Source organism: Onychostruthus taczanowskii, unplaced genomic scaffold (assembly GCF_017590055.1).
Source record: "Onychostruthus taczanowskii isolate IOZ18803 unplaced genomic scaffold, ASM1759005v1 scaffold44, whole genome shotgun sequence".
Lineage (NCBI taxonomy): Eukaryota > Metazoa > Chordata > Aves > Passeriformes > Passeridae > Onychostruthus > Onychostruthus taczanowskii.
This window is the reverse complement of record NW_024501903.1, coordinates 371,687-384,705: the sequence shown is the minus strand read 5'-3', so window position 1 is coordinate 384,705 and position 13,019 is coordinate 371,687. Positions and strand designations below refer to the sequence as shown.

The 13,019-nt window shown below is 45.4% G+C and overlaps 1 protein-coding gene across 3 annotated transcripts in view; it reads left to right on the top strand.

The window, feature by feature from the left end:
- The first annotated feature begins 1,708 nt into the window (after window positions 1-1,708).
- TSPAN9 (tetraspanin 9) overlaps window positions 1,709-13,019 on the top strand; it is a 167,647-nt gene continuing 156,336 nt past the window's right edge. The window contains exons 1-2 of one of the 3 annotated variants that reach the window (XM_041414105.1): window positions 1,709-1,819; window positions 11,431-11,474. The gene's annotated coding sequence lies outside the window, so the exon portion shown is untranslated. The remainder of the gene's footprint in view (window positions 1,820-11,430; window positions 11,475-13,019) is intronic. The other 2 variants (XM_041414103.1, XM_041414102.1) reach the window with 2 other exon arrangements.

Below are 13,019 nucleotides of genomic sequence, written 5' to 3'. Positions count from 1 at the left end.
GAATGAAGATCCTTCAGTCCTCAGGTCTAATGGGATTTGTTGCAGCAAGCAGCAAGTTAGAGCTACAGCATCCAGAAGATGGACCTTTCTTGGAGTCTGGAACCAAAGATCCACAAGAAGTTCTCTCCACAGATCTCTTTATCTCTTGGTGCATTGCAAGACATATTTCCTTCATTGCTTGCTTTAAGGTAAACACACAGCAATGTTTGTGTACTTCTGCACGTAAATAGATGATGAACAGAGAGCTGCAGCACATGCTTCTTTTCTGGGAGGGAGAAAAACAAACATGCAGCAAATGACAGCTGTGTTGCTGGCAGCACTGCCACCAGGATGCTTCAAGTCTGTTGAACCAAGCAGTTTGTAAAAATCCACTTAGGACATGATGGAAAGTACAAGAGAATATATTTGATGTGGACATCCCCTTGAACTGAGAAGTGTGACAGCAGCACCAGTACCAGAGAAGGAAATGAGAATACACAGGGGACCTAGGAATGTGAAACAGATCTTCCTTCTGCAAAAACATTTATGGTAAAGCCTTGAGTTGCTCTTCATACACTGTAAAATACAGTTCCTCTCAGAGGAGGCCCGTGTCCATTTCTGCACTGCTCTACTTCTGTAGGCATCTCTGGCCCAGTTCTAGGTTGTTTCCTCAGCACATAACACTTCACTTAGTGGTCCATGCCAAAACCTGCCCCAGCTCTGTTAAGAGAACTTGAGAGTCTTCTGCTGGAGAGAGTGTTTGAAATTTACTTCGTTCAGTTTTTGTTACACTTCCACTGACACCCAGAGGAAGGAAGGTGGGGACTTTCTATATGATGTCAGAAGATCTCCCTTATGCCCTGTCTCTCATAACACCACAGATAAGAATCATTAAGATTGGAAAAGATGTCCAAGAGTCCCAGGACTGATGTGTCCACCACTAAAACATGCCTCTAAGCACCATATATACTAATTTTTTTTTTAATACTTCCATGAATCATGACTCCACCAGTTCCCTGAGCAACCTGTTCCAATGTTTGAACACCCTTTCAGCGAAGAAATATTTTCTAATATCCAATCTAAACCTCACCTGGCACAGTTTGATGCTGTGTCCTCTCGTCCTATCACTTGTTATCTGGGAGAGGAGACCGACCCGCACCTGTCTACAGCTCCTGTTGCGACCGCAGCAAGTTCGGGGGAGCACTCAGACACGCTCTCCCCCTGTGCTAGAAGCCAAAGCAACACATTGGTAGTCGTGGTGGGCTGCGGACCAGCGAGCATCTCAGCCGGGTTTGCCGCTCGCAGCAGCGGTCAGGGCTGCGCTGCGGGCCGCCTGCGGGCACGGGCACGGGCACGGGCACCACCCCCGCCCAGCGGAGCCCGCAGGGGCCGTCCAGCCGCGGCTCCCTCGGGGCAGGGCAGCTGAGCGGGGCCGGTCGGTGCCCCCCGCCCCGGCACATCCCGCCAGCTCCGGGAGGGTGCGCCGGGGGAATGCTCCTGGCGCCCACCCAGGGGTTTCTCGGAGGGTACCGCGGGCGGCAGAGGGAGCGGGGCGGGCTTCGGGCAGAGCTCTGCCAAAGGGGCTCCGGCGGGCGCAGGACGGAGCGGGTGGGGTGCTGGAGGAGCGGGCCGGCAGCGCTCCCTCCCCTCCATCCCTCCCTTCCCTCCTCCGCGGGGCTGGAGCCTCCCCTGGGCAGCGCCCCCAGCTCCTCCCCGCTCGGTAACGCCGGTCCGAGCCCCTCCTCCCGTTTCCGCTGGCAGGAGCTGGGGCCGTGTCCTGCCCTACCTCCGCCGCTCCCCCAGCACTCGGCCCCATCCGGCCCGGCCCAGGGACGCGCCGGTGAGACCCGGTGCCGCGGGGGGCGAGGGGCGGCGGGGACCTGCGGGCGATTCCCGGCGCCGGGAGAGGGGAGGTGGCAGGAGCGGGGCGGCCCGGGGCGGGGGTGCCGGGGGCTGCCCGTCACGGGGGTGGCGGGATGCCGGCCCGGCCGCCGGAGATGCTGGGCAGCGGCGGGATACCGGCGGGATGGGGGTGCGGGTGCTCGTAGGGGTGAGGAGTGTTTGCTGGAAACAATAACCCCCCACCCCCTCCTCCGGTGCCTATGTGATTTTTGCGGAAACAGGAAAGTTAGTTCAGAAGGATGAGACGAGCGCAGCGGCGTCTGCGTGCGCGGTCCCGCTGTCGATCGGGGAGCCCGCAGTGCCCATCCCGCACGGGAGCGGATGGCTTCGGCTGGGGATGGATTTGTCCCCGCCGCCCGGGAGAACACCCTGGGAGAGCGCTGCTGGCGGGCGGGGGCTGCCTCTCTGTGGCCTTGCGCACCCCCGAGGTGCGGCGGGCGCGAGGGGCTGGGAGCGCGCGGGGCGCGCGTGAGGGGAGGGAGGCTGAGCCTCCCTGAGGGATGGGAGCGAGCCCGCCCGGGGCTGACAGCTCCGCTCGGCAGCCCCCGCGGACGTGGTGCCAGCGGTTCCTGCCTTCCCCCTTCTTATGTAAAACTTGACTCCAGCGTGGCCTTTTCCTGTTCGAGCTTTTGGAAAGTTTTCGTGCTGAATCTTGGGATATCCGCCTGTCACTGTGCTCTTGGTGGGAGGTGGGAGCTCCGTGAGGTTTGCCTCTCGGGAGGGCCTTCAGCTCCACGGTTTTCTGATGGGCAGGGGAGGACCTGTGGTGTGGGATGCTGTGTTAAGAAAAAAAATTAGACTGCAAGGGTGAGCTACATTTCTCTACCTAATCCTTCTATCAACTCTTTTGTTCTGTGCTTTTGCACTGTATAGTTCTGCAGTTCGAGCCACAGGAATGGGGCACCTGAATTTCCTACCTGACCGCACTGAACTTACTTTAAGACTTGGCCTTAAGTCACCTGGGATATGTCTGGGTAGAAGTTAAATATTCTCTAGAACAGCCGTGAGACTCAAAACACACAGTTTGTTTGGGCTCTTGGCCCATTCCTAGATGGGCCTAAACGCTGCCTATGGAAGCCAGAACTTAGCATGTTCCTGTAGCAAAGTTGTTAGTAACAGGTGCCACAAATTGTTTTAATGGTTTGTTTGTTAAGCTTTGTAGCCAGGGTGTATAATTGCAAAGGATAGCAGCCACTGAAGTGTACATTCACATGAGTTGTGTTGGCATGGAATGTGGGGCCAAAGTTAGCACTCAATAACTTTTAGAATGTCAAAAGATAAATGATCAGTGTGATGTTGAGAACACCAGGGAAGAAATCTGTCCTTGCAGTTTTATGTCCTTTGCTTCCATTTTGCATTTTTCCTGAGCTCCAAGTATGAAAACTGATGGAGCTAATATAGCTTCTGCCCCCAGATCTTTCCCTTTCATATTTTTAGACCTGTGATGATCAAATTGCAAATCCTACAGAAAAAGCCTTTTTTATAACAGGGCTTGTAATGTAACCAAGCATTGAGCAGGATAGAGGGTTAACTGTGAGTGGCAGTGTTATCTTAGCTATTTTGGTTATTTTAGCAGAAAGTAGCTATCAGAGATGCATATCCCACAGTCTTTGCTTTCTGTGCTATTTTAAGTTATTTTCTTCCAAAGCATGCCAAACCTCAGCCTGTCCATGAGGGTATTTCCATCACAACTGTGTATTTTTAGTGTTTAACCCCTGTCTCCCCAAAGACACAAACTAAAAAACTGCAATAGAAAAGTGAAACACAGGAAGAGCCCAGATTAAAATACCAAACCAACGCTGAGGCGGCAGCACTGACTGGAGGAGTTACTTTCACATTTGTGTCACAAGTGAAACTAACGAGTTTTTGCTAGAGAATCCAAGACTTTGTCTTGGTGTTACTCTGAGAGAGCTGGAGCAGAAGTGGCTGCTTATCTTAGAAGTAGTATGTTAATATTCCCCAGCTACTTGGTTGAAAACCCACCTCAGTTTTTCCCTTTTATCATATTTCAGGATTGTGCTGTTTGCAAATGACTGATGCCCCGTTAGTTTTGTGTGTTGAGTGTCACTAGCTTTACTGATGCATGACAAAAAGAGATGAGAATGCTTTAAAGAGGCTGAGCATGAGCCAGTGTGGTGCTCTGGAAGTGAAGGCAGCTGACAGTACTCAGGACTATTTTAATAAGACTGCAGCCAGTACCCAAGGAAGTGATTATCTCAGGTCAGGGTCTGCATCAGCGGGGTCCAGGACCAGGATTCACACACGTGGCTGGAGGAAGGACACAGCTAAAGGCCAACAGGCAGAACTTAAATGGGGTCCCTGATGCCATGAGCAGAGGGCAGAGGTGGATGTGAGGCTAAGTGAGCATTTAAAGGCCTTTCAGTGCTCTGGTACAGCATGATGATCATATGCTGAGGAAACTCGGGTTGTTCAGCTTGAAGAAAAAAACCACAACTTTGATGGGACCTGTAGAGACCTCCTGGTACTTTGAAGGAGGTTCTCAAGAAGACAGAGCTTCTTCACTTTGTTGTATGGTGACTGCATGAGGGACAACAAAGGAAAGTTGAAATGAGGTTCGAGATAGATGTCATTTCCCACAAGGAGGACAGTCAGATGCTGGAACAAGTTACCCAGAGGGGTTTGTGCAATGTCTGTCCTCACAGGTTTTCAAGGCCAAAAAAATTTAAGCCAAATTTTTTTGGGACCTCATAGCTGGCCCTGTGTAAGGTAGAGCGTGATGGAACCCCCAGAGGCCTGCTCCAACATGAATTCTCTGATCCGGAGATCAAGCAGCCATTTGCTCTGAGAAGGAAGGAGGTGTGTAAAACAATGGCAGTACTTGTAAATACCCCAGATGAAGAAATGAAGGAAGGCTTTAGAATGATGATGTGGTGCTAAGATGCTAAAAGAAATTAAATTAAAAGCTTTCCTCAGGTTATGCTGGGGAGGTGTGTGTGTGGGTAGGGGAATCGTTTGTGTTTGTAAACTCACTTTCCTTTTCTGTGATTCTCAAAGTACAAGGTGCCTTTTTGGTGTAACATCACATCAAGATGCATTCTGGAATGGATCAAATCATGCTCTTTCAAATTTCATGTAGGAAGTGTGATGGCAATAAAGCATGGTGCTGAGCTTGGGGAAAGACAGTGTATGACCAGGGAATAGCTCTTATCTGAGGGTTGCCTTCTTTGACTCTCTAGAAAATAGAATAAACATGCCAGGACGAGCAATCATTTCCCCATTTGTGCTGTGGTTGTTAACAGACCTTAGGATTGAGTCAGTCCTGGTGAGACCATCTTAGGAATACCCAAAGAATGTGAGTGGATCAGAAATAGATATTTGTCTTCCCTGCCTACATGGCAGTGAAATTGTGGAAAAGTAGGGATGTACTCAGGAAGTGCCATCTCTTTGCTCAATGCAATGCGTGTTAGAATTTAATTTTGAGAAGTACTTGCTGGGAAGATAAAAACTTTTGTATATTTTACTCAGGTGTTAACAAGATACTTTATTGGAGACCACAGATATCACTAGTGCCCTTCCTCTCTCCTGATCTCCTAAAGCTGATTTCCAGAGGCTCTTTCTGCTGCTCCTTGTAGCTTCCCTCAATGAAACATGCATTGCTGAATGTCAGTGCTGTGTTTCCTGGGGAAAAAACCCCATCAAGTCTGTCCTGTGGGTTACTTTCTGTGGTTCAGTGACATGTTTTCTGTGGTGTGTTTGTCATGAGGCTGGACTCTGTTCTGCAGTAAAAGATGCTGGATCCTTGCCTCATTGCACAGGTGTTTCTGGGAAGGTGATGTCTCTGTGAATTAAGTGTTAATACAGCTGGACAGCACTGTTGCTTAAATGTCTTTCAAGCCCTACCTCACCTTTCCCTCTGTTTTCTGATGATATTCCAAACCCTTGCATTTATTGCTGTCAAAAAATAAACCTTGAGGGCTAGAGTTTGTAGAATGAGGCATGATCCTTGGGCAAAGCCCAGCTGCTGCAAGGTGTCACTGTCTGCAAGCCCAGTCAGAAAGGAGGCATCTGACTGTGCTTCACAAGGAAGAAAGAGCAGATAGGAAATGTGGGATCCTGAGTAAGTCATGAGCTGTGTTTTGATGCCAGTGGGATGTATTAGTCTGTTAGACTGCCTGTCGAGGAGGGGCGAAAAAATTCTCTTGTTGAAGAGCTTTTAAAATCAAGAGTATAAAACAGACAGGCCTGTTGTAGGGGTAGCTCCGGGCAGACAGGGCAGATTAAATCGTAAGCATGTGCTCCAGTAAGCCTTTAAGTGGACAAAGGTATTAATTAAGCTTAGCATTTCTTTACAGTGATGTGAATATGATGTTGTAATATTATGATAAACATGAAGTAGTAACATACATTTAAATGATTTGAAGTTTGCATTAATCTTTGTTCCAAAAGGTATAACAGGAAAATTTGTTAAAATTTTTTTGAAAGCGCTTTTCCCTTTTGCTGTAAGAGTTCTCCTTTCTAATGCAAATGCTGTCATGCTGGTCTAATTCCTGATATTTCTGAAGGTGGAAGTGACTAGTAGCTGGATGTTTATTTCCATGATCCCTGCTACAAGTGCAAAAGGGGAAACAAACTGCATTAACTAGTAAAAAGCTGATGGTATTTTTGGGGCTGAGTCACTGTATGTCTCTAGAATCAGCTGAACCGTGTTAACTGGGCTTTAATTTCTACTCTGATATTGCTCAAGTGGAGCTGCCATCGCCCTGGGCTGTCCTCACTGATTTACAAGTGCTTGGATTGGTCTGTGTAAGCTCACAGTGAGGGTGTGATGGAATAGTTCAACCTCATGCAGGCACAGGACCACAGCAGCTGTGTTTTCCATGTGTGCTGTGTCTGGGCAGGAGGCAGGGCTGGACTGGAGAAGGAGCTCAGGGGGGAGTGGGTGGGAAGGCAGGAGCCTTGAGGAGGCACTAGGCTAAGGGAGAGGAAGTCTGCAGCCCTCCCCTGGGAGGAAGGGCTGGAAAGGAAGGATGAGGTGGTACACTGAACAGAGAGCTGAAATGTCACACCCTGTCAGCAGGTTTGAAGGAGACTTAGCTCAAAATTTTGAGATTCTTTCCTAGGGAACAGGGATCAATACAAATTTAGAGAGCACAGGGCTCTGTGAACTCTCCTGTATGTGGTGTTCTTTAATTTCACTCATTTGACCTGAAGAATTGAGGGAGGCAAAGCTTGAAGTTGGAGGAGGATCCTGGGTTTAGGCCACTGGTGGGAGGAACCCAAGTGACTTGTCTGGAGCAGTTGGCTAGTCTGTGCTGTCTCCTCGAGTGCCTTATGGCAGTATGCTGACAATGACATTTATGGTGATTGCAGCTGTACTTCAAACTCATGTTGAGCACAGGCAAGGAGACTTTCTGTTTTCATTTGCACGTTTGTAAAGGTTAAATAATTCAAGAATGCTTTTGAAAGCATACTTTGCTTTCTGTTTCTCTACTGGTGTTTTTTACCTACAACTCTACATACAGTTCAGTGTAAGGTGGTTCTGCCAGGATGTTCATCCAGCTTTGTTTTAAACAGTTCCTTGATTTTGTAAATATATACTTATCCCAAAATCAGCTTTTCATTCAATTTTATTTTAAGACTGTAACCATATGTGAATGAAGGTTGTTACCTGACTTTGTTTGAAGAAAGTGCAGTTGAAGTTGTGAAGGATTGAAAGCAATGTTCTGAGAATGTCTAGTACATTGTTTCCACTGGAGGACAGTCTGCACAGTATTGTTTATATGTATTTATATACATGTGGACAAAATACCATTAGGGGAATGGGATAATGGTTCTGGCAGTAGAGGAGACTTGTACTAACATGCAGATGGGAGCATGTCTCCTTGTAAAATAAAAACCTAAATGGCTGTCCTAAAAGCCTGTAAAGGAAACCTTCCAAGTATAAATTGATTTTCTTTTGTACATCAGTGCTTTTGGATCTCTCCAGTGCTGCTGTGCTGTCTCACAAAGTTTTGCCAAGTAACAGTGGCTCTGAGTGTTAGAAAAGCTCTTGCTGCTCTGTTTCCCAGCAGTGGAGAAAGCAGCAGGACTGGCAAGACTTTACATTTGTAGAACCTGGGACACTGTGGACAGCAGCAGAGGCATCTATAGGGAGGATATAAATAGCCCAGACACCTAATACTGAGCTATTGGGTGCCATCAAAGATGAAGAGCAAGGGGGAAGAACTGCAACTCTGGGAAAATTCCCAATATGTTCCCCTCACACCTACTCAGGATGGAAGATCAGCTAAATCCCACACACTGAAACTGCTCCTGTTTCATGTGGGAAGACCGGGGATGGTATTTCAGGTGAATATGGTCAGAGATTAGGATATGAAGGCTGTGGTAAAAGTAATTGCTGGGACCAGTGATCTGTAGAGTGATTTGACAATCTGTAGAGGAAGAGACTTCATTGAGGACAGGAGCTTCTTGGATGTGTGCTCTATTCTAGTTATATGGAAGGCAAAGTAAAATGGACCATGAAGTAGAAAAGGGATTTTCTAGGGAGAAACAGGAGGAGGAAATGAAAACAGAGTCTTAAGTTCCCACACCAATGCAAATTCATCTGGATAGCTTTCAGTTTTCCAAGTTCTATGTTGATACATCATTTTCCTGGTGAATGGTCACCACAAAGTACCTCTCAAGACTTATACAAGAAACTCTCTCCTTTTCATTCTGTTTTTCTTAAAATAATTTCAGAAGACATCTTTCTTAAAGCAGTCAGTTTTCCCTGAAAAATCCATCTTCACCTGCTTACTCTCCAGGGACACCCAAACAGTCTCTATTGCATCTTGCTTTCTTTTATGAAAACAAAAGGTCCTGCTTGTGTTCCATCGTAGCTTGGTTTTCACAGCTATTTAGTCTCTATCTTCAGTTCTTCCTTCTTAGTCTGTTCTCCATCAGTTCCTCTTCAAAGAACTGAGGAAGTTCATTCTGTGGTAAGAACAGAACAGTTTTGCTATCTTTAGTCCATTTCTTCCTTGCTGCTTCTACATTAAACCACACAAAGGAAATAAAGCTGATCCAAGTCTTTTAGATATGTTGCTGTTTTTTTCTGAACTGCTTTTTAAAGAGCTCTTTAAAGACAAATGTTGTTTCATTTAGGAAATCTTTCTTTCTGCTTTAGGAAGTACTATTTAGTTCCTCTGTTTTTAAAATTTGAAAGTAATTTATCAAAATCTTCTTAAGATGCTTGTTTGTTTTGAAGGTGCTAAGTCATCCCCCTCCCTTACTTTTAAGAGATACTGAGAAGTGATGTTCATTGCTTGGTGGTGTTCTTAAGTCACTACCAGACTATTTCTGCTTGTATCACTGGACAGCCCAATTTCTGTTTCAAAGGTCTGTAAGTGGTTAGAGCTGTAACTTTTAATTTTATTAATAAAATGCACTCATACTTCAGGTATAAAATATCCCCATGGCAAGCTCAAAATTGTCAAGGACAACCAAAGTAGATACTTAACCTGTGATGATGACACTGGTCTAAAGCACCTACTTACAAAAGTAAACAGGGGCCGTGGTTTGAGGAACTGGAAGACAAGAATGCTTTAATTTAGGGGACAAGGTGTGGTGATGTACCTAAAGGTTACCAGAAGATAAGTGCCTACCAGTCACTGAGCTTTCTAGAATATAAAAGATCAGCATTTTCTTCTTCTAGGTTTTGTTAGGCTTCATGTTATAGGACTTCTGCTTTGGAAGGCAGACTTGTCTCCTTACTTTCTTCTGCTGTGAACGGTGGATTGAACAGGTTGTCTGGCTGCTGAGTACAGTTCCCTACTCTTGTAGGAAACATAGTGAAAGATACAAGTTTTGGAAGGATTTGCAGAGTGGCTGTTCCTTGCATCATAGTTTCTGCAACAATCTTGTACCTACCCATGTAGTGAATCACTGGGGGTATGAACTGAGCTCTTCAGTTACATCTGTCTGTGAGTTTTCATCTCACCAGTTCTGGTCTGTCAGATGAGTCTTGTTTCTTTGAGTTTATTATTAATGTTTACCTTGGCCAACAACAAGACCTCTTTAACAGTTTTCTTGCAGGCATTTAATTTTCCTTTCTTAATTTTACTGTATACAGTTGGCTTTTGTCACGCCAGACAGTGTACCTCTGACATGGCTAGGACTTACCTGTTTTACAGGATTACGTGACTTGAAGTGCTCCTCTCAGAGCGTTTCTGCCTTTGCTACAGATTGTGCTGTGTTCATAACTGGCTTACATCAGTGGTAAAGAAAGTTCATCTCTAAGTGTAGCTGACAGCAGGTTTTGTGTGACAGCAGTTTGACTAACTAGCCCACATCTACACAATTGAACTGTGGGAATCTTGGCTAATTTAATTCTTGATTTACAAAAAACAACAAAAAAAAATTATTATTTATTAATTATTGCTTAGCTACCCCTGACTTCAATATGAGTACTTCAGTGGCTGAAATTGTTGTCACCTGTGTCACTGGGGAGCTGGTTAGGTTGGGTGGATGCCTGCAAGTGCTTGCTATGGAGTGTGACATTTATGATGAGTTCATATAGTATTTAGTTCACTTTGAGGAAGATGTATAGAAGTGATATGTATGATCTCTTGAAGTGTCCATGTGCTGAAGCACATCAGTAAACAGACTGTGAAATCAATAGCAGTGTTTCATTGTCTTACTTGATACAATGAAGAAGGAAAAGAGAAAACATGAATTTAAAAATCCACTACAGTGGAATGATGGAAACTTTTCCATTGACCAAGTTTGGTGAATAATCACAATTTTAAAAAAATACTTAAGTCTGTAATTATTTTTTTTTTGTTTGCAGCTGCAGTAATATTGATGGGCTTTTAAACAGTGGAGATAGTGCTGTTCCATGTCTTTCCTCCATGTGGTTGAAGGAAATCCTAGTCTCACTTTGCTAACTGTAGCACCCTTCTAACACTGGGGTGGTGCTGTTACAGGCTTGAAAGCTCCAGTATCAATTCACTACATGGGTAGGTACAATCCAGGATATGGTGGGGTGCTTTCTGTTGTGTGGTTTTGTGTGGTTTTGACTTCAGCAGTTGTCCTAGAAGCAAAGGACTCTATGTTGTACTAGAAGCAAAGGTGACATCTGTCAGAAAGCAAGGCTATTGGAGGAGAGTTTATCGGGAAGGGTCTTGCTTAATTTCTGTTTTGGCTGCTGTAAGCAGGTCATCAGGAGTCGTGGTGATGATGTAGGACCTAAATGCCAAGGGGTAGAAGCACTGAATTTTTTGACTAGTATTCTGATTTAATAGACACACAGCTTTTGCTTTTCCCTGTGATCTCTAGTTTCCCTTCAGTTTCTGTAAGTCTATTTTAATATTTTGCCTACTGCCATTATTTAAACTTGAGTCCAGATCAAATCAGTATATTATGCCCTGGAGACCACTGTTAAGACTTACTCCTTTTGCTCAGAAGCAGGTGGAATTTGATATACCTTTTCTTGTTTGTTTTTTTAAATCTCCCTGAATCTCTCCTTTCTGTCCTAAGCTAATTGTGTTTGTGGTGGGAAGTGGGTCCAAAAGACAAATACATTCATTTTGTTCTTCTTCTTTTTTCCAGGTTTGGTCTGTGACTTCTTCCTTGGTGTGCATCCAGTTACCTCAGTAAGTAAGATCTCAGTGAAGGATTTTTGGAGTCATTAAGCCTTATCTTTAATACTGCTCACATTGACGTTAAGGGAAGCTGGGTGGGTCCAGCCCTGAGCCCTTACAAAACCTTTTTGTAATCTGCTATTTTCTTGCCACAAATGCTGAGAGAGACCAGAGTAACATGGTTGTTGTTGGGATCATCTCCAAGTGATGCCATAAGTACTGAAGGAAATGTAACAGAGGAGGACAATAATCCTCTTCATTATATGTGAATATTCCACTTCCTCTGTTTTCTTACCTGTGCCATTTGTAGGGAAAGGAAGCAGGGAAGAATGAAACAAGGTTCCTACTGAAAACACTTTTTGTTAGTCCACATAAGTTGTATCCTTTTGTGCAAGGGTGCTTCTATAAAGAGGCTTAGAAAAACAGACTTGGAGGAACCCAAGGCTACCCTGGGGTTACGTGTCTTACAGCTGCAGGCCCATTGCTTTGTATTTTTACATTCCCTGTGTTCTTCAGGGCTTTAGCCTTGGCTAGGAGCGAGTGGCAGATGTGGCACTGCTTACCTTTCATTAAGTTTCTGACAGTATAAGAAGCAACTTCTGCTCCTTTAGGGAAAGCAAGGTGACCCACCTTTCTGCTGAATGCCATGTGTTCTGCCAAAGGCTGCAAGGAGTGCAGTTTGATAAATCCAAGCAGTGAGAGGAACAGAGAGCTAATAGTCTGCTCTTGTACTTGGCTTGCCAAGAACTGTTTCATACTTCTGTGTTGCTGTGTAAAACTTGTCATGGCAGCTGCAGGCAAAGAACATGTACTGTTGTACATTTTGGGATGAGTGATGAGAGATTGTGGTCTGTGAAGGGAAAGAATTTCCTTGCAACTGGGAAAAGCTAAGAACATGTTAGGTGAGGCTATGAAAGAGGAATGCTGGAGCTGTCCTTTACTCTTGTGGAAATCATCATTAGAGGTGATGCTGCTCAATGGCTCAGTCTTGGGGATACTGCAAAGATGCACTGACTTAGGGATACTGTTTATTTTAGAGAGAACTGGGAAATATCCTGAGACAGTTTTCACTGTCAAGGCAATAGTTCTGTTGTCTAACTGCTGTGGAAAATTTCACTTGTAGGCTTGTGTGTTTTCAAGAGAAAAATCAGTAATAGGAGGTATACAACTAGCTTAAAATCTGTACATTTGATGTTGGACATGGCTGTGGTTTAACCCCAGCCAACAGCCAGGCCCCATGCAGCTGCTCACTCACTTCCCCACCAACAGGACTGGGGAGAGAACTGGAAGGGTAAAAGCTGGAAAACTCATGGGTTAAGCCACAAGCACAAACAAAGCAAGGAATTAAATCACTGCTTCCCATGGACAGGCAGGTGTTCAGCCATCTCCAGAAGAGCAGGGCCCATCACACATAATGGTGACTTGGGAAGAAAAAAGCCATCTCTCCAATCTTCCTCCCTTTCTCCTTCTTCCTTCACTTGATATGCTGAGCATGGTGTTATATGATATGAAATATCCCTTTGGTCAGTTGGGGTCAGCTGTCCCAGCTGTGTCTCT